General features: G+C 44.4%; 1 pseudogene; it reads left to right on the top strand.

Annotated features, from left to right (window-relative positions):
* Positions 1 to 17,790: 17,790 nt before the first annotated feature.
* LOC129692873 (nucleophosmin-like) lies at positions 17,791 to 18,603 on the top strand (annotated as a pseudogene).
* Positions 18,604 to 19,199: the final 596 nt, after the last annotated feature.

The following is a 19,199-nucleotide window of genomic DNA, read 5'->3' on the forward strand; positions in this document are numbered from 1 at the left end:
TTATCTTAACACCTTTGTATTCACTTTAGGCTACTATTATGAAAGCAGGTATGTGTATTATTTAGCAAACAAAAATTCAATAAATAGCCTTCCTGTTAGTGTAAGCTTAAAACAATAAACTTACCATCTTAGCATCTGGAATACTAAGGCCTGTAATATGAGCATCTCTTTCCCACAAATAAAGTACCTACAAAAAAACAATACATAATCAGACAAGTGACTATGAATGGCAATGGACCTCTTTACCTCTGCCCAGAACTCCTTCCCCATCCCTTACTCCATCAGGCGTCAGTTTTCCATTAAGAGAACCCAGGATAAGTGTCATCAAATAACACAGAGAGCCACTAAATTAAGACTTTAGGTTAGACAAGCCTGTGCTGACAGGAACCAGGTCCCGTCCTCAGCAGGAGGAGGAATGAAGCCCATATGCATTGTAAGTACAGGAAAGGTCCGGCTATGATCAAGTTCCCATCCTCACAGCCACCTCCAACATACAATTTCTATTACATCGTCATATGAGCCATCAACATCCCACCCATCCCATGGGCCACCTCCAGCACCTGAACTCCAAAAGGCCCCAGTAACAACAAAACCAAAAGATGAAAATTGGATGTCAAGGAATATTTTTCATTTAGGCTTAGAAAATTTGTGTCTATCAGATCTGATGTCTCTGTTCTTTCTCTCCTAAGTAACCTCCCAAATTACTATTTAATTGCTTTTTTTATTGTGCTTCAATGCAAATCAAATCATATTTTTCAGACACTTTATTATACCTTAAACCAGTACATGGTAAAATGACAAATAAGTAAGCAATTACAGTGTGATTAAAAGAACACAAAGCACTAAGGAAACACAGGCTTGTGTAATCCAGTTTGTGTCAAAGAGATCTTTAGCAGAGTGTCGCCCACATTGCAGACATGGCAGACAAGTATGACTTAGCAAACAGAAGTGAGATAACCAGGGAAGTAGTAAGACAGAGGTTTCTATAATAATGCATGGATTTAAAGAACTGGACATATTGAAGGGAAAATGCAAATAACTAAGTAAGACTAGCCCACTGAGGGGAAAGAGGGAAAAATAGCACAGAATGATGACGTTAATTTGAAGTCAAATTATAAGGACCTTGAAAGCTAACTCTAGCCCGTGCCGGCAATGAAAAGAAAAGAACTAAATCCACAGCCAAGTCACTTGCTCGAATGTTAGAAGATTACTCTGGCTGCAGCGAAAACACAAAAAAAAAAAAAAACAAAAAAACAAAAAACAATGAATGACCAGTCATGAAGCTATTATAGCAATGAGGTTGAGATGATGCTAACTGCAGAATACAATGCTAACCTTAAAGATAATAAAATATATCCTAGAGATTATCTGAGAACTAAACTGAAAGGGACCGCAAGGAATGGCATACACATTTGTACTACCTAATTTAATTTTTCCAGAAAATGAGATGCAAAAGGGACAATCTTATGTCCTTTTTTTTGGTTTGAGGATGGAATAGGTGATGATGTCTACAACTCTGGGATATGCAGAGTTTTAATTACCTGGAAAATCCAAATGGGTATGTCATTAAGATAAATGCCCAGTTACCGGAAAAGAGCTTTGGACTAACAATTTACAGGATTAACAGCACATACATGGTGACAGCAGAAAACACTTTTTAAATCAACTATTATTCATACCACAAGCTATTTAATACCCACATTCTTCTGGGGCCCTGGTTTTTAACCTATAGGTCGCAACCCCTTTTAGGGCTGAATGGCCCTTTCACAGGGGTCATATACCAGTCATCCTGAATATCAGATCTTCACATTATGATTCCTAACAGCAGCAATATTACAGTTATGAAGTAGCAACAAAAATAATCTTATGGGGGGGGGGTCACCACAACATGAGGAAATGTGTAAAAAAGTCCCAGCTCTAGGGTGTTGAGAATGCTATTAAACCAAAAATATTAAGATTCAATACTGGCCTTCCAGGAATTTCTAGTCTACAGAGACTGTTACTCAATGCAATGGTAAGTGCATGGGAAGGCATGATGCCTACTGCAAATACCATCTACATTTAAGCTGTGTTATCATGAAGACTGGCGGCAAGACGGCAGCAAGTGAAGGCATTCCAGACAGAATCATAAATTCAAAACAGAAATGATTTTTGGTGAGGTTTTATTATTGTTGTCTGGGTTTGTTTCTTGGGAGGGGGGTTGCTTCGTTTTATTTTGTTTGGAGCCAGGATCTCACTCTAGAGCCCGAGTGGGCCTGGAGATCACTATGCAGACTAGGCTGGCCTTAAAATTGCAGTGATCTCCCACCTCTGCCTCCCCAGTACTAGGATTACAGGCCTGTGCCACCTCACCCACTTTATTTTAACTACATTTAAGTTCTAAAACAGTTACTTCTGGACTTTAGACTTCTCACAGTAGTTTCCATTGTCTTTTGGACTTTGGCAGGTATACTGTGCAGTTTCTATCAAGAGCACAGCCCAGGAATCAAGGTCAATGTGGGCTACATGATAACATGCATGCACGCCCCACAGGAAAAGAAAAAAAGGTATAGGAACCACAATCCATATTTACAACAATGACTGTCCACCATCAATCTGGGAATTTTAGCGAACTTGGCACACAGAAACCAGCTTCAGTAACAACAATGTGCAATTTTTGACTGGTAATTCTACTGATTAGTAGTCATAGAAACCCAGCTGACATCAGTTCACTATCCCACAGAAGCCAGTGAAGTATTCTCTTAATTTGTTAAGTTATGTGTGTTCATATGGAGTCCAGGTGCACTAATAATTACTGGAAGGCAGTGAGCTCTGAGCTCTGGATAAGAAGGAAAAATGCTCCTGGCTTTTATAAGGCCTTCTTTCTCACAGCCTCAAAACCTACCCTAGGCTGAAGGCCTCAGTGAGGATAGGAAGGAAGACACAAGCAAATCCAGTAACTAAAATCCCTCATCATTTTAAAATAGGTATATTCTTATACATAGGGAAAAACCAAACTGCTAGAAGTCCAGGTGAGAATCCAGTACATCTTATTCATCCACATTAGACATACCTGTACATGCTGGTATGTGACTCTACACTCACTTGACATAGTTCACTGGAGTAAATTTTTTCTACTGGCACATAAAATAGTATCTTGTAATTGATAGGGTGAACAGACTTTAGAAAATGTAGTCATTCTCTGAGTACCAAAGGATTTAGGCCAGATATGGTGGGGTGTACCTTTAATCCTAGCTTGGGAAGTAGAGGCAGGTTGACCTCTACATGAGTTTGAGGCCAGCATGATCTACATGGTGAGTTAAGACAGCCAAGGCTAGCTACATAGTGAGACCCTATATCAAAAACAAACAAACAAAAAAGTGTTCTAGTTTCAAAGGGCCATGGAAACGCCTTTTAAAAAAGGTGTGGATCATAAAAATCTAGGTTGCCCTGAATCCTCATGTGTACTTTGCTTGGGTAACTTTTAGCAATTTGAGTATTTCTCAGTCTCTGTGAAACAAAGCTGAAAACAGTACATACAAATTTCATGTGAGACAAATTAAATACAGGAAATACTATCGACCTTAAAACAGGACCAGGCAAGAGTACGAGTGATTTTATTACCATGAAGATGAAGGCAATAAAGGGAATAATATATTACCCTGTCTATTATAGAGGGTATCAAAAGAATTTCAATCTCAATTCCTACATAAACTACTTTCAAAGGAATTTAATAGCTATATGTTGAGATTCACTGCTTGACCTGATAGTTGGCTCCGCCCTAAACTTATACAATTTTGCATATGAAAAGCTGAAGGGAAGGCAAAGAAGACAGGCACTTACTTTCTAAAACTCAGGCTGATTAATAAATTGTTGTGCTGGGTATGGTCGCCCACACCTTTAAAGCTCCGGAGAAGCAGGGGCCGGTGGAGCTTTGAGTTGAAGCCAACCTGGACTATATACGAAGTTCCAGGCCAGGGATACATATGGAGACCATGTCTCAAACAATAATAAAAGTTTCCTTTGAATATCAAAAGGCACAGATAAACAGGATTAAATCACGGAGGCTTTAAAAGAAAAAAAAAATGTTTTTGAAACACATCTATAGCCAGGAGTAGTGGCACACCTTTAGCCCTGGCACTCGGGAGGCAGTGGCAGGCTGATGGATCTCTGTGAGTTCAGGGCGAGCCTCGTCTATACATCCAGGGCAGCCAGGACCACACAGAGAAACCCTGTCTCAAAAAATCAAAATAAATAAATAAAGTAAAATAAAACACATCTCAGGCTGGAGAGATGGCTCGGAGGTTAAGAGCACTGGCTGCTCCAATTCCCAGCAGCCACACAGTGGCTCTCAACGATCTACAGTGAGAAGTGGTGCCCTCTTCTGTCGTGCAGGTGTACATGCAGGCATACATGTAGGTAAACACTGTATACGTAATAAATCCTAAAACTCACACACCTACACTGATAGTAGTTAGCCTCTGTGTGCAAAACTCATGCCTTTACCATTACTCAAGCTCGTCTTTTCTATGAAGTTCAGTCCTGCCACTGTCTCCCCTTCACAGCAACTACAGTCAACAGGGGCACAGAAAGCACTGAGAGCTGACTGCTGATTTGCAGAGCAGGGAGATGTGTCACAGATTTCCAGGTTGGGCTTTTGTCTTTATTTACTTATTTTTTGTTAACTAAATTGTTATCCTGCAGAGGAGCAGCAGCCATTTCTTTCTATTTCTTCCCACCATCTCCAACACTGTAACCCCCAATCCTCACAGAACATTTAAACAATACGTTGGCATAGTGACTGAAAATTGACTTCAACCTTTAACAACAAAAAAGGTTGAAAAAAAAAAACAAAACTGAACCACACTTATCAAAGCACGAAAACTTGCATGTTTATATTTCTTAACATACTAAGAATTTCTGTGAAAACTGAACCACAGGAGTTCGAATGAGTTGCAGTTGAGAGCTAATTTGAAAGACAACAGTAGAAGTGATTTTTTTTAAGGAATGAACGGGTGAATACTGCTATCAAAGGAGAATGTATTAAAATAAATAAATAAATGGGAGAGGAGAGGCAGAGGCAAATCAGTCATTGTTTTCTACAAGGCCAGGTTATCTCCGGGATTTTCTTCTTGGGGCTCAACCAATCCCCACCTTTCCTCAGTTAACCAGTCTCCAGGCAAGCCGCGCTTCCCGATTGGCTGGGAGACACCGAGTAGAAAAAGCAGCCAATCCTCCCCAAGTCAGACCTGGGCTACGGGGACAGTACAACCGCTGCCTGGGAAGAACGTGTACAAACCTGTCGGTGCAGCGAATGTCAACTCCTAGTCCCAAACCCACTCGCGGAGGGATTCTCTGAAGCCAGCGGGCCCTGGCCCTGATCTGGCACCGACTTTAAAAAAGAAAAACAAAACAAAACAAAACAAAACATCCCTCCGGCTCTCTTTCTGGGGGAAGTAAGTGTAGGACGCAAGAGCGCGAGCGGGATAAGCTCTGCCCTCGGCGCGGCTCACTCCGTCGAAGCCCGGTTTCCAGGGAAGGCTCGCAGCGGCTCCCCGGGAGCCAAAGTTCGGGACGGAGTGAGGGAATGAGCGAGCGTGCGAGCGTGCGGTCGGGGAGTGAGTAAATAAACAGCTCCACCAGCACTACGTGCCCGGGCGGGCGGCCCAAGTTCCCAGAAGGCTCGGCCTGGGAAACGGCGGGGACGCTCGCAGGGGCGCGAGGTCAGGCCGGGGCGGGAAGGCGCCCGGGAGCGCCCGGGGCGCGGGAGGGGTGTGTCGGGGCCTGGAGGCCCGCCAAGCGCAGGAGGCCGGGGAGGCGGCCGCGGCGCCCGCCTCCGCCCGGGCCCGGGAGCCGCGCCAGGACCCGCCTCCCGCGCCGCCCCACTCCCCTTCCGCCCGGGCCCTCCGCTGGGGCTCCGGGATCCCCGGGATCCCCGCCACCTCTTCTCTCCCCCCACCCCCGCCTCACCGGCCCTTTTCTCCCCGGGCCCCCCACCGCCTGCTTCTCCACCCTCCGCGCCTTTACCTGCTGCGGCCGCGGGGGGCGTCGAGGCCCCGGGGGGCCGCGTCGTCGAGCGAGCGCCGCGGCTCCGCAATCCTTTTCCCGCCGCCGCGGCCGCCGCTGCGCTCTCCGGCGCGGCGCGGGGCTGGCGAGCAGCTGCGGCCGCGGTGTGTGTTGGGGGGGAGGACGGGAGGAGGAGGGAGACGCGGGCGGGCGGGCGGGCGGGCGTGCGGAGCGGGGACACACTGCCGCTCTCCGTCCGCGCCGGGGAAGAGCAGCCGCGCGCAGGAGCCCGCCGCGAGAGGGCGGGTGGGCGGCCGCGTGGGGAGGGGTCTCGCGGCCGCCGCCGCAATGGCTGCCACGTAGCCAGGTGGATCTCCGCCCCCGCCCCGGGGTCGCGACCTCGGCCGCTCGGGCCTCCCGGGGCGCCTCGGCCCACGCCGCGGGGCCCCGCTCGGCTCCCGGAAGCCCACCGCTGCCGGCGGCGGCCCCTCGCCGGGCCCGGGCGGGAGGGCGGCGCAGCCCGGGGCCGCGAGGGCCGGCTCTCCCGGAAGCTTCGCCGCGCTTCCCCGGTCCCCCCGGGCTCCGGGCGCGGCGGGCCGGGTCCAACCCTCACCTCCCTCCCGAGCCCGAGAAGCAAAACAAAACAAGGTCGTCCCGGCCCGGGCGGCGAGGGAGGAACTGGGGCGGGCCGGGCTGCAGCTGCGAGGTCGGCGGGGCGAGGCCGCTGGGCCCCACGGGGGCCGCTCGCTCGCTCGCGCGCTCGGCGCGGACAGGCGGCGGCGCCCCGCGGGAAACAAAGGGCCCGGAGGCCGCGGCGACCCGGACGCGCCAGCCCGCGCCGCCAACGTGCGCTCGGGACACGCCGGCCCCGGGCCGCGGCCTTGCCCCCGCCGAAAAGCAGCAACAGTGTCTCCCTCCCTGCGACCCCGGGCTCCTAGCCGGGCCCCTGAACCCGCTCCGGGTTTAATCTGTTCTGTCCCGACACGAAGCGGTCAGTGTGATCTCAGAGGACACGAGGGTCTCGCCGTAGCCTCTGGTTGATGATCACACCGGGTTTTTGTTTTCCTTTTCTGTTTTCTTCCGGAGTTTCCTCTCTCTTGGCGATTACTTAATATTCTTTCACTGTTGCCCCCCACCCCCACCCCGCTCCCGCCCGCCGCTGCAGTAAAACGACCCCATGACAAAGTATTCTTCTACATCAAAGGGACAAGATTATCTGTCAGTGCTGTTAGGGCAATTACTTAAACTGAATGTAAATTTGGAAAGAATACAAGTGGAAAAAAAAAATGGTTCCCTTCGTTAGGTCTGGCTTGAGCACTCTCACGCTCAATGAGAAAATTGTCTAGTGTGTGTTTTTTTTTTTCTTTTCTAGAAACTAGTACATTTAAGCAGAGATCTTAGGATGGTAAATTTTCTGATGAAATCTCCCACACAGAAAAGAATACGAAGAAAAAACATTTTTTCGTTTTCTTTTGTCTTTTTAGAGATCTCTTCAGTTTCAGGTTTGGTTTTTTTTTTTTTTTAATCGCTATAAAAACACCCTTAAGTTTTTTCTAAATACTGTAAACAAAAAAATTAACAATCTAGAATCCCAAGCATGAATAGTTACTACTGAGAACCTGAGAGGAACTCTTAGCAGCTATTAAGAGGCTAATTACTATACTATATGCCACTTCTGAAATGAAAGCTTAGTGATTATAAACCTCAAACAAACCTAGCAAGTTTATATTAATTCTGTTCACCTGAAATATGTTCAGCATGATGAGAAAAACTTGCATTTCAGGTGGAATTTCTTTTGAACATCTGTTAAGGATTTATCACATCTTAAGTCTGACCAGTAAAGGGGGAATTCTTAATATTAGAGAATATATTTCAAGGCACACCACCACCCAAGCCGAATTATTTTTGCTAACTATGTCGAAAGGAAAATATCAACCCCATAAAATTCTGAAAGTCAGATGTAAAGAACAAAGCAATCTTTACCAGCGTTCACAATGCCAGGCTTGCTTTATGAATAGCTACAAGGAGTCCTCTTTTCTTATTGGCTCACATTCTAAGCCAATAGGAAAAGTACAACACGTCTTTCAAAGGGAGAGACAGCATTGGGATAAATGGATTGTTTATCACATTCATTCTCTTTCCAGCTCACTCGTCCTGTAGTTTCAGAGGAGAAATGTAAGAATCTTAGAATTACCGCCTATCCGGACAACATGGGTGCTGCTCCTCAATAGATCCATCTCTGCAATAGAGTTGGTTCTAATTAATTATGTGAAAGTAATATTCCCCTAAAATACCAGATGAATATGAAGAATGGCGAGATGCCTGCTAGCCAAGACTTCTATTAATGAGCTAAGTCCTCAAATTTTAGTTAAGAGATTAATTAGCCTTTAAGGAAATGGTGGCTTGTAAACCTTTTTGGAAATGACATTGCTAATGCGTCACAAATCTATTACTCTTATTTGTCTAGAGCCACCTTGAACATATTTAATAGCTAAATGCTAAACCTGCTCGTCCCTATTTGTGTTTGGAGCCTAAGTGTGATTTCATTCAAAAAAAAAAAAAAAAAAAAAAAGCTTGTAGCACCTTTATACTGCTTTGCCTTATGCTGCTTAATTCTAGTTCTACAGACTATGATCTCCTTATCAATTTCTGGAAGATATGTTGTTTCCTGCTCAGCCTGGTACTCCTCACTGCCAAACCTAGAAATTTGTACAAAATAACCAATGTGCTGAATTAAAGGCCGAATAGGCACACCCTACGGCAGCTGGTGGCAAATCAAAAGAAAGTAGTTCCTGGTTTTCTTCCTTAGTTACATAATAGCTGATCAATTGTTTTCATTCCCAGTTACACTTGGAATTGTTGCTGGGACGTTATTAAAAGAAGGCAGACCTTTCTTTTACACTGAATCCTGTGTGTGCTCATTTCCCGTCTCAGAAGGGCTACGGGAGTAGCTCAGTAACTCCACACTGCTCTTGCTTAGTGTGTGAAGCCTTGGCACTACAGAAACTAAACGGGCGGCCTCGTGGAAACGGCATAGTAGCGGCTGCTGCTGTTATCTAGAGTCAATAAGTCTCAGCGAAGTTGTGTTACATTTCCTCACTGCACCCAGACAATGGGAGTCCTGTGGGCTCGGGAGAAATGCTGCAGAGCTCCCAGCTCAGTCTCCTCTTCTTTCAGGTGACACTCTTAGTAGCTATTCTTTGATAAGTTTCAGACACGTTAGAAACTCAATACATGACAGACATGAGTGAGCTCAGTCATGAAGAAAATGTATCTTTCTACAATTATCAATAAAAGGCAGGTATAAAAGTAAAGTTTTTTCAAGGGTGGGTGATATGTACAGTTATGGGGTAAAGTGTTTGCCTTGAAAAGTGTGAGGGCCAGGTTTCAGGTCGCCAGGACGTAGATCATCACAGGTGTGAGTACCTCCCTATAGTCAGAACATTTGGTGGCGGTAGGATCCTTCCTGCCAAGCAGCTAGCCAGACTACCATGTCAGTGAGCTCTAGGTTCAAGAGAGAGATCCTGCCTTAGTACATAAAGTGGGGAGGGATGAAGATGCCTCAAGGCAGCTGTTAGGGACAAACAACGCGCATACACGCATACAGATCAGCAAAGAGCAGGAAGAAACCCAGTAACTCTGAAAAGTCAGTAAACAGAAAATATCAGTTATGAAGTAGGGACAAAATAATGTTATGGCGGGCGGGGGTGGGGGGGTTCACCAGAATATGAGGAACTGCAGCATCTGGAAGGTTGAGAGCCACTGGGCTGAATTATCATTGAAATATTTAGTACCGGGGATTGAAGCATCCCAGATAAGGGCTCTACCACTACACTGCATTCCCAGCCCTTGGTTTAAAGCTTCTTCTATTTTGGGACAGAATCCAGTGAAGCTAAGCTTAATAACCTGAGTGTAAACCCAAGACTCACGCAGTAGAAGGAAAGAACGTATTCCCACAAGTCCTCTGACCACAACATACATGTGGCATGAATATACCACACACATTGACATACAAATAAATGTAATTTTAAAATGCAAAGCTATACTGGTATTGAAAGCATACATTGCTATTGGGTGTTAATTGGGGGAAGAGGGGCTAAAGAGGCAGCTCAGTGGTTAAGAACACCCACTGGATTTCCACAGGAAATCCCATTCTGACCTCTACAGGCAAAACACACCCTTGCACGTGATTTTTTTTTAAAATTAATATGTTAAAAAAAAACACTTTGGGTGGTGGTAAGACAGGGTCCTACCATTTAGCTCTGGCTAACCTTGACCTTGCATCCATTCTCAGGCTCCAAGTGCTAGGAAAACAGGCGTGTACCACTGTGGCAGCAACGCTCTTCTCAGGGCTTACCGAAGTCTCCTCCCTCCTGATTTGAAGATTTTTGCGTTAAGGCTTACTTTTTGTCGTGTGCATGTATGCATTCTTGTGTGGTGATTGTGTGTATGTGCGTGTGCGTGTGGAAGTGTGTCTGCCACGCGTCTGTGGGAGTCGTAGTCTGTGGAAATCAGTTCTCTTCTTCCACCATGAAGGTTCCAGGAATTGAACTTGGGTCCTAGTGTTTGTTTAGCAAACCCTTTTACCCACTGAACCATCATATAGATGCCGTTGGTTGGTTTTTCATGTCTTAGATAGAGTCTCACATATATTCTCTATGCAGCTGAGAGTACCCTTGTATTGCTGGTCTTCCAGTCCCCACATTCCAAATTCTGGGATTGTAGGCATGCGCTATCAAGCCTGTCATATGCCCTGCTAAGCATGGAACCCAGGGCTTCATGCATGCTAAGGAAGCACTTTCTCTCTTCAGCTCCATTTTATTTCTCCTATCTATCTATCTATCTATCTATCTATCTATCTATCTATCTATCTATTGGCAGGATCTCTCTCCTTAGCTCTAGCAGTCTTAGAATTCTCTATGTGTAACCAGGCTGGCCTTGAACTCACAGAGATCCACCTGCCTCTTCCTCCTGAGTGCCAGGATTAAAGGCATGTGCCACCATTCCTGGCTTCTTTTAATTTTTTTTTAACATTTATTTATTTTATTTTCTATGTATGGATGTTTTGTTGGTATGTGCTTGCATAATGTGTGTATGTGACTCCTGAGGATGTCAGGAGAGGGTACTGGATCCCCTGGAACCAGAGTTACATGCAGATGGTGGTGAGCTACCAGGTAGATGTTGGTAAGGGAAACTAGGTTCTCTGCAAGAGGAGTAAGTGCTCTCAGCTGCTGACTCACTTCCCCAGCCTGCTAGGTAGCCCTGGCCAGAAGATACTCAGTGTGCAATCCAGGATGACCTGGGAGTCTCAACAAACCTCTTGCCTCAAGCTTCTAAATACTGCCAGTACAACTTTTTTTCTTTTGATTTTAAAAGAAAATATAAAAATCATCATGGATCTCTGAAAGTACCATAGAACCTAAATACTATGCTGTCTTGGAGTGATGGAGAAGTTGGCCCTGACAACCTCTGACCCTGGAGGAAATGTGTATTCTCTGAGAGAGTACATTTACTCAAGAGAAAGAGGAGCTGAGGCCGGGAGGCGTAGGTTGCTCTTCCAGAGTCTGTCAATTTGGTAAACCTCTCTCTCTTCCCCCTCAACTGGAATCTGTGAAGAGATAGCAAAAGAAAAAGAACAAAACAAAACAGGATTTGCATCACTTCAGTTCAACCCTCAAGAAAAATATTAGCAGAGAGGAATCAGCTCTCTATGTATAACCCTGCACTCCAGAGGTGGAGGCAGGAGGATCAAAAGTTCAAGGCTAGCCTTGTGACGGTGGCTGCACATCAAATTTGAGATCAGTCAGCTAAATGAGACTAAAAGAGAGAGAGAGAGAGAGAGAGAGAGAGAGAGAGAGAAAGAGAACCAAAAAGCCAAGCACTTCTTAGCAATTCCATCCTTATTATAGAGATAGTTGTGCTCAGCTTTCATAGTTTGCTCACCCGAGTCTTGCCATCTTGCTCTGGCTTCCCACTAACCAGAAAATAGACTGTAACTGAGCTTCCCTGGAAGATTTCCCTACAAGAGTGTCTCAAGTAGGTGGTAAAATAAGCAATCCGCTCTGTATTCTTATTGTGAAATAATAAATTAACAGTCTAGCTTACAGGTTGTTCCATGAGACAATTTCATGACAACACATGCAACACATTTTTTTGAACTGTTTTGTTTTGTTTTGTTTTTTTCATTATCAAGTCAGAGAAGTTTACATTTGGAGTCTGAGCTGTGATGGATTAGTCCAAGTTCCTACAGCCCTACATAGCTTGGTCTTGCAGATTTTACTAGCTGTGGTTCAGTTTTCACATGTTCTAAGCGCAGCTGCCCCACTACCCCTAGACTGCTTCTCATAACCTCCTGTCCTCAGAGGAGCTGAAGGGTGGGTAAAGAAACATGCCAACAAAGTTTTTTCCACAGCTATTATTTTCCTACAGTTCTATCCAACGAGAAGAAATTAAAAATACACGATTTTTTTTTTCTTCATGGCTCCTAATTGGGAAAGGATTAGTCATTAGCTCCGTGTAAAACAAGTCATGTCATTTATTCTTGGCCAAAGAACAGAAGAAACCAAGGCAAGCTTCACGGTTCAGCTTCTCAACTCATTCTCGACAAATTGTCTCATGGGAACTTTTTTTTTTTCTTTTTTTGGTCTTAACCACCTGTATGGCTCAATAAGATTTCTTTTTTGTTTGTTCTTGTATTCCTAAATAGAATTTCTTTGTGTAGCCCTGAGTATGCCGGAACTTGGCCCTGTAGACCTGGCTAGCTTGGAGCTCAGGCATCAGCCTGCATCTGCCTCCCGAGTGCTGGGATTAAAGGCGTGCATCACCGCTGCCAGGGGATTTGTGCGTGCTAAGCAAGCACTCCACGAACTGAGCCTGAGCCACATCCACAACCGTCACTTTTTATTTTGATACAATTTCACACCGACAGAAATGTGTTGGAGTTCACCTCTACGCTTTCCACCCAGCTTCCCATATTTTCAACTTGCATAAGCTCAGCACTCAGAACCAGCTTGTTGATGGTGTAGTAACTACCAAAGAAACAACTATCGCTTTAGGTATTTCAGCACCGTGACAGAGGCCTGAAAACTATTGAGAGTACTGAAGATTTATTTTGTCTCTTCCTTTCACAAGTTCCTTTATTTATTTATTTGTTTGTTTGTTTATTTATTTATTTATTTATGTGCATGGGTGTTTTGTCTGCACACCAGAAGAAGATAATAGATCCCATGGGACTAGAGTTATAAACAGTTGTGAGCTGCCATGTGGGTGCTGGGGATCAAACCCAGGTCCTCTGGCAGAGCAGCCATCTCTCCGCTGAGCCATCTCTCCAGCCTTCCTTCATAAACTTCAGTTTAAGGTACACGGGCTCATTTAATCGGTGCCTGAGGTAAGACATCATGGCATCAGGAGTGTGTGGAAGAGACAACTTACCCCATGGCAGCCAAGAAAATCAGAAGAGACACAGAGAGGAGTCTGGGAGGAGAAACAGCTCCAAGGACATGAATCAGGTGACTTGCTCCTCCAACTAGGACTCCCATCCAAAGATTTTATCCTTCCCAAAATAGTGCGGCCAGCTGGTGACCACATCTTCAATCCATAAGCTTAAGGGAGAAATTTCATATTTAGCATGACAACTACAGTTCACGCATATTTAACCACCCTTTCTCCTAATGTTCTTTTTTTCTGTTCTAGGAGCCAATCCAGAACTTGGATGTGTCTCCTTAGTCCCCTTCTCTCTGTGATAGTTCCTTTGGCCTTTCACAACCTAGGCACATTTGGCCAGATTTTGAATCGTCCCCAATTTTCACAAGAGGTCAATTTATAATTTTTAACTTGAAGAAGGCATAAAGGCAACAAACATTCAGAAGAAAATGTACTTGGAATTTTTAACTGGTGGCCTGTGGTATGTTGTAAGATACTCTTCAGTGATACCAGGCAGCAACAGAAAGCTGCAGATCCCAGTCAGCTAGGGGATGACAAAGCCAGAGACACTCTAAGGTATACTGTTTTGTCAGCTAAGATGTTTCAGAGTTTAGACATATTAAATGTTTTTTTCAGGGCAGGCAGGATGGCTCAGCAGGTAAAGGTGTTTATTACCTGACAACCTGAGTCCAATCCCTGAATCCCACATGGTGGATGGAGAGGGAGAACCAACTCCCACAAGTCCCACTCTCACCTCCATATGACAAACATATATCATACACACCAAAAGAAATTGAGCTTTTCAAGTGATTTTCAACTTATAATATGCATATAATGTAAGGTTCTCCAGTGTGTGTATGTGTGTGTCTGTGTGTGTATATATGTGTCTGTGTGTGTGTATATGTGTGTCTGTGTGTGGGTGTGGGTGTGGTTTATTGAGGGGCTGACTCAGAGAGAAGCTGACTATTTCCCACAACGGCCACCTGCAAGCAGGAATGTGAGAGAAACTGATTAGTCCAAGAAACAGAACCAATAAGGTTGGTCATGCAGGCCCCACTCTGAGACCAAAGGCCAAAGGGGCCAAAGGGGGCTGCTAGTGCAAGCTACAGTTTGAAGCTGAAGAACCGGGAGTCTGATGTCTAGAAACCATGGGCGCAGAAGGCATGGCTCACTTTTTCAGGAAGAATCAGAGACTGTATACACACTTGGTCCTTCCTCTTCTCTGGGGGCCCTTGGCCTCTGGATCATGTTCGTTGAGGCTCTGCCTGCAGAGGGCTAACCCACACACCAGTGTTCTCTGGAAACATGATACTTCAGCAACTCTGGACATCTCACAGTCTAGTCAGGTGGACATCCTAAATGAACCATCACAGTTGGCTTTGATTCAAATGCAAGTACCTTATACATTGTGGATCATCTATGTCCAGTCATTTTGTAGGATGTCTCTGTATTTAGTTGCTCATGTATTTTTCTCATCATTTGATTGAGGTAATGGTTTTTTTTTGTCAAAAAGATCATTTAAGACATTCTATTTTTCTCAGTGCAAAATATTGGTATCTTACTATTTGTCACTCTCCATTTGGTGTGGGCCTGAATTCTGGCTGGGGTCCTAGAACTCAGCTTCTAGAGGAGAATGGGAGTGCCATTTCTCTCAGAGCACCTTAGGGGGAGGCCAGAGTACGTTAAGCCAGGGTGTGGAAAAGGTTTTCCATAGAATGTTACAGTTTGGCTCTTTTAGCATGAGATCTCCAGTGGCAATGGAAACTCAGGCATTCCAAAACCTGTACCCAAACTGTTAAAGCTCTTGGTCAAGCTGCTGTGCTGAGTACAGCAGAGGTGGGGGCCAAGGTTCATGCCTGGTCCTCTTGCCAAGACACAGGCTAGGCAAGGCCCAGACCCAGTGGGCCGGAGGGCAGGCCCAGTGAGACAGGACCCAGAGGATAAATGAGAATCTCACAGTCATGAAGTCAGAAAGCATGAACCTTTATTCAAGTGAAATCAAGGGCAATATAAACCCTGGGCAGAGGAAGGGATTTCAAGGGTTAATGTGTTTGATTCGTTGGGGCCAGGGGGTCAGGGATACTTAATGGTCACATCACAAGAAGGAAAATTCAGTATTTAATTATCCTATGGGGGAGAGGGGATCTCAAGTACAATTGAAGGTCACTGCTGGACTAAGATCCTGAACAAGGTGGGGCAGTTCTAGGAATTCCTAGATGCTTGCTAGAGCAGTTTCCTTATCAGAGAAGGGTTTGGCCTGTAATCTGCCCAGAGGGCTATGTGACCTCCTTACAAGACCTGGGATCATACAGATCGATCAGGGGAGACTTAAAATCCTGCTGAGAAAAGGGAGTCTCTCGTCGTAGATGGAGCGCAAATAAATGGCTATCTATCTGGAGAAGGCTGACTTCAACCTGACCCAGTAGAACCCCACCACTATTGGTGGCATCAATCTTGATAGGATTAAACTGGTGTGTGCTAGACAGTAAAGTTACTCTTTTCTCTTTTGCACTGACAATAGCTTGGGTAAGACATTTTGTTTCTTTTATTAGCCTATATTAACTATACAGAATGGCAGGTTTCTTTGTGGCAGGCTCATACGTATGCGATACCTTGATGGTATGCAAACATGTTATTTCTCTTCAACGTTGCAGCCCCTGATGTTAGCATGCATCACCAGCTCTTGCCTGCAGCTATTATTCCTGTTGTGCTTGGGAAGGGAGAACACTGGGAATCTCTGCATCCTTCATTCATTTGCATTTATTAATTAGAATCATCAGTGACAAATCGTTTTTTCCTTACTTCCATTTATTCATTTAATTACATTGATGTCAGTATGGGCTCATGGATATTGATTTAATTCTGTGCATTTGTGTTCCTCAACTTGTTCCAGGTTTGGCAGTTGGAACTTAAAAGTTCATGAGTCCTTTTGATATTTCCACTGCTCTTTTTAAGCACTTCTTCTGTGTTTCCTGTTACCTCAAGATATTCCAGGTTCAACATGTCCCAGCCCTAGAATCAAGTACTTCTCCAAGGCTCTCCTGGTATCAGTAGGAGTGACCCTCCCCCCAAAAGTCAACAGTCCCAGGAACTGGGCCATGGGTCACCAATTCCAGGAATAAGACAACCATAAATTTTCCTACCCAAGGAATAGCCTGGAAGTAACTACAAGAATGGGAAGGTATCTTATCTCAGGGTGGGGCATCTGTGCTGGGCAGCCCACCAACCTAACATTCCTGAGGTCTATAGATAGCTCTCTCAATGTTATGTTAGTTAGCCAATCACTTTGTAACAAGCTTGCCCTTGCTGAATGTCACCCAACATACACAATCATGTAACTGCTAAGCTGGAAATTCCAATAAAAACCCTGCCATGCAGCTGCTCGGGGCTCTCCTCTCTGATCCACTGTGTTGGTGTTAGGTGGAGAGACTGAGCTTACTTGAATAAAGCTCTTTGCTCTTGCATATGTGGTCTGTCTCCTGGTGGTCTTTGGGGACCTTAAGATCTGGGTATAACATTGCCCCCTTTTATTAAAGAGCAGTACTGAGGAAGCAAGATACAGGTACTAGGTGTGCTCATTGCTACAAAGTCTCACTATTATTAGGCCCTCTTAGCGAACAGAAATAATAAGTTCTATGTATGTATATCAACACATACGCATACTCAACATTTATATTTCAGTCATGTTGATATTGTGGCTCACACCTGTAATACCAACACTGAGTAGGCTGAGACACAAACACTGCCTCAAGCTCAAGGGCAGCTTGACCTACAGTGAGTTCCAGGCCAGGTTACCAGAGTTTATAGAAAAGTTAACACCAATACTTCTCAAACTGTTCCACAAAATAGAAAGGGAAATAAGACTGTTAAGCCAGTATCAACCCCATACAATACAATAACAAAATACAACAATACAATACAATCACAAAAGAAAAATTGTAGAATAATTTCCCTGACACAAAATTTCTCAACAAAATATTCACAAACAAAAGGCACTGGGCAACATTTACATACTTGTAAATCTAGCGAGATCTTTGCAGGCAGAAGCAAGAGGATCAGGAGCTCAAGATAATTTTCAGCTATATAGCACGTTCAAAGGGCTACTTTTTCCTCCCCCTTCCTTCTTTCCTTCCTTCCTTCCTTCCTTCCTTCCTTCCTTCCTTCCTTCCTTCCTTCTGTCCTTCCTTCCTTTCTTTCCTTTCTTTTTACCTCAACTCAAAGATCCTCTAGCTTCTGCCTTCACTACCATGCCCTGATTCATTTTAAGCCATTTAAGAATGCGTCTTTGCTTGGCATGATTCCGTCGTGCATGTCTGCTCTGGGGAGTAGTACATAGTTTTCTCTGTCTGACTTCTCTCACACTGAAGTGTGTGCCTCTACCTCATGGAAGGCTTGATGGACATGGACATGAGCCCTCTTAGGCCTCAGAACTACCTTTTCGCTTGTGAACTAAAGGCTGACAAAGATTATCACTTTAAAGTGGATAATGATGAAAATGAACACCAGCTATCATTAAGAACCGTCATTTTAGGGGCAGGGGCAAAAGACGAATTACACATCGTAGAGGCAGAAGCAATGAACTATGAAGGCAGTCCAATTAAAGTAACACTGGCAACTTTGAAAATGTCTGTACAACCAACAGTTTCCCTTGGGGGCTTCAAAATTACACCACCTGTGGTCTTAAGGTTGAGGTGTGGTTCAGGGCCTGTGCACATTAGTGGACAGCACCTGGTAGCTATAGAGGAAGATGAAGATGAGGAAGATGTAAAACTCTGGAAAGCAATCTACCAATGGAGGTGGTAACAAGGTTCCACAGAAAAAAGCAAAACTTGATGAGGATGATGATGATGATGATTTTGATGAGGAGGAAACTGAAGAAAAAGTTCCAGGGAAGGAATCTGTATGTGATACACCAGCAAAAAATGCACAGAAAGCAAACCAAAATGAAAAAGACTTAAAACCATCAACACCAAGATTAAAAGGTGAAGAGTCCTTCAAAACACAGGAAAATACTCCTAAAACACCAAAAGGACCCAGTTCTGTAGAAGACATTAAGGCAAAAATGCAAGCAAGTATAGAAAAAGGTGTTTCTCTTCCCAAAATGGACACCAAGTTCATTAATTATGTGAAGAATTACTCTGGATGACTGACCAGGAGGCTATTCAAGATCTCTGGCAGTGGAGGAAGTCTCTTTAAGGAAAAGATTTAAGGGCTGGAGAGATGGCTCAGCCATTAAAGGCTAAGCTTACAACAGAAATATAAGGAAATGGTTTAAACAGTTTGAAATATTCCATCTTACTTAATTTCTGTAACAGTTAATATCCATCTGGCTGTCCTTTTTATAATTCAAAGTGAGAACTTTCCCTACTGTGTTTGATAAATGTTATTCAGGTTTAATTGCTAAGAATGTGTCTTCCAAAATGCCTGTTGAGTTTTCAAGGATGGAACTCCACCCTTTACTTGATTTTAAATATGTATGGAATGTTATGATAGCACATAGTAATAGTGGTGGACAGATGTGGAAATGGTAGGGAGACAAATATATATGTAAAATAAACTAGTATTTTGATAAAGCTTAAAAAAAAAGAAGGTGTCTTTAGGTGGTCATAGTGGCACATACTTTTTAATCCCAGCACTTGGGAGGCAGAGGCAGGCAGATTTCAGTGATTTCGAGCCCAGAATGGTCTACAGAGTGCGTCCAGGACAGCCAGGACTGTATAGAGAAACCCTGTCTTGAGAAAAAAAAAAGAAAGAAAGAAAGAAAGAAAGAAAGAAAGAAAGAAAGAAAGAAA

Source organism: Psammomys obesus, unplaced genomic scaffold (assembly GCF_907164565.1).
Source record: "Psammomys obesus unplaced genomic scaffold, mPsaObe1.curated_primary_1811, whole genome shotgun sequence".
Taxonomy (NCBI): domain Eukaryota; kingdom Metazoa; phylum Chordata; class Mammalia; order Rodentia; family Muridae; genus Psammomys; species Psammomys obesus.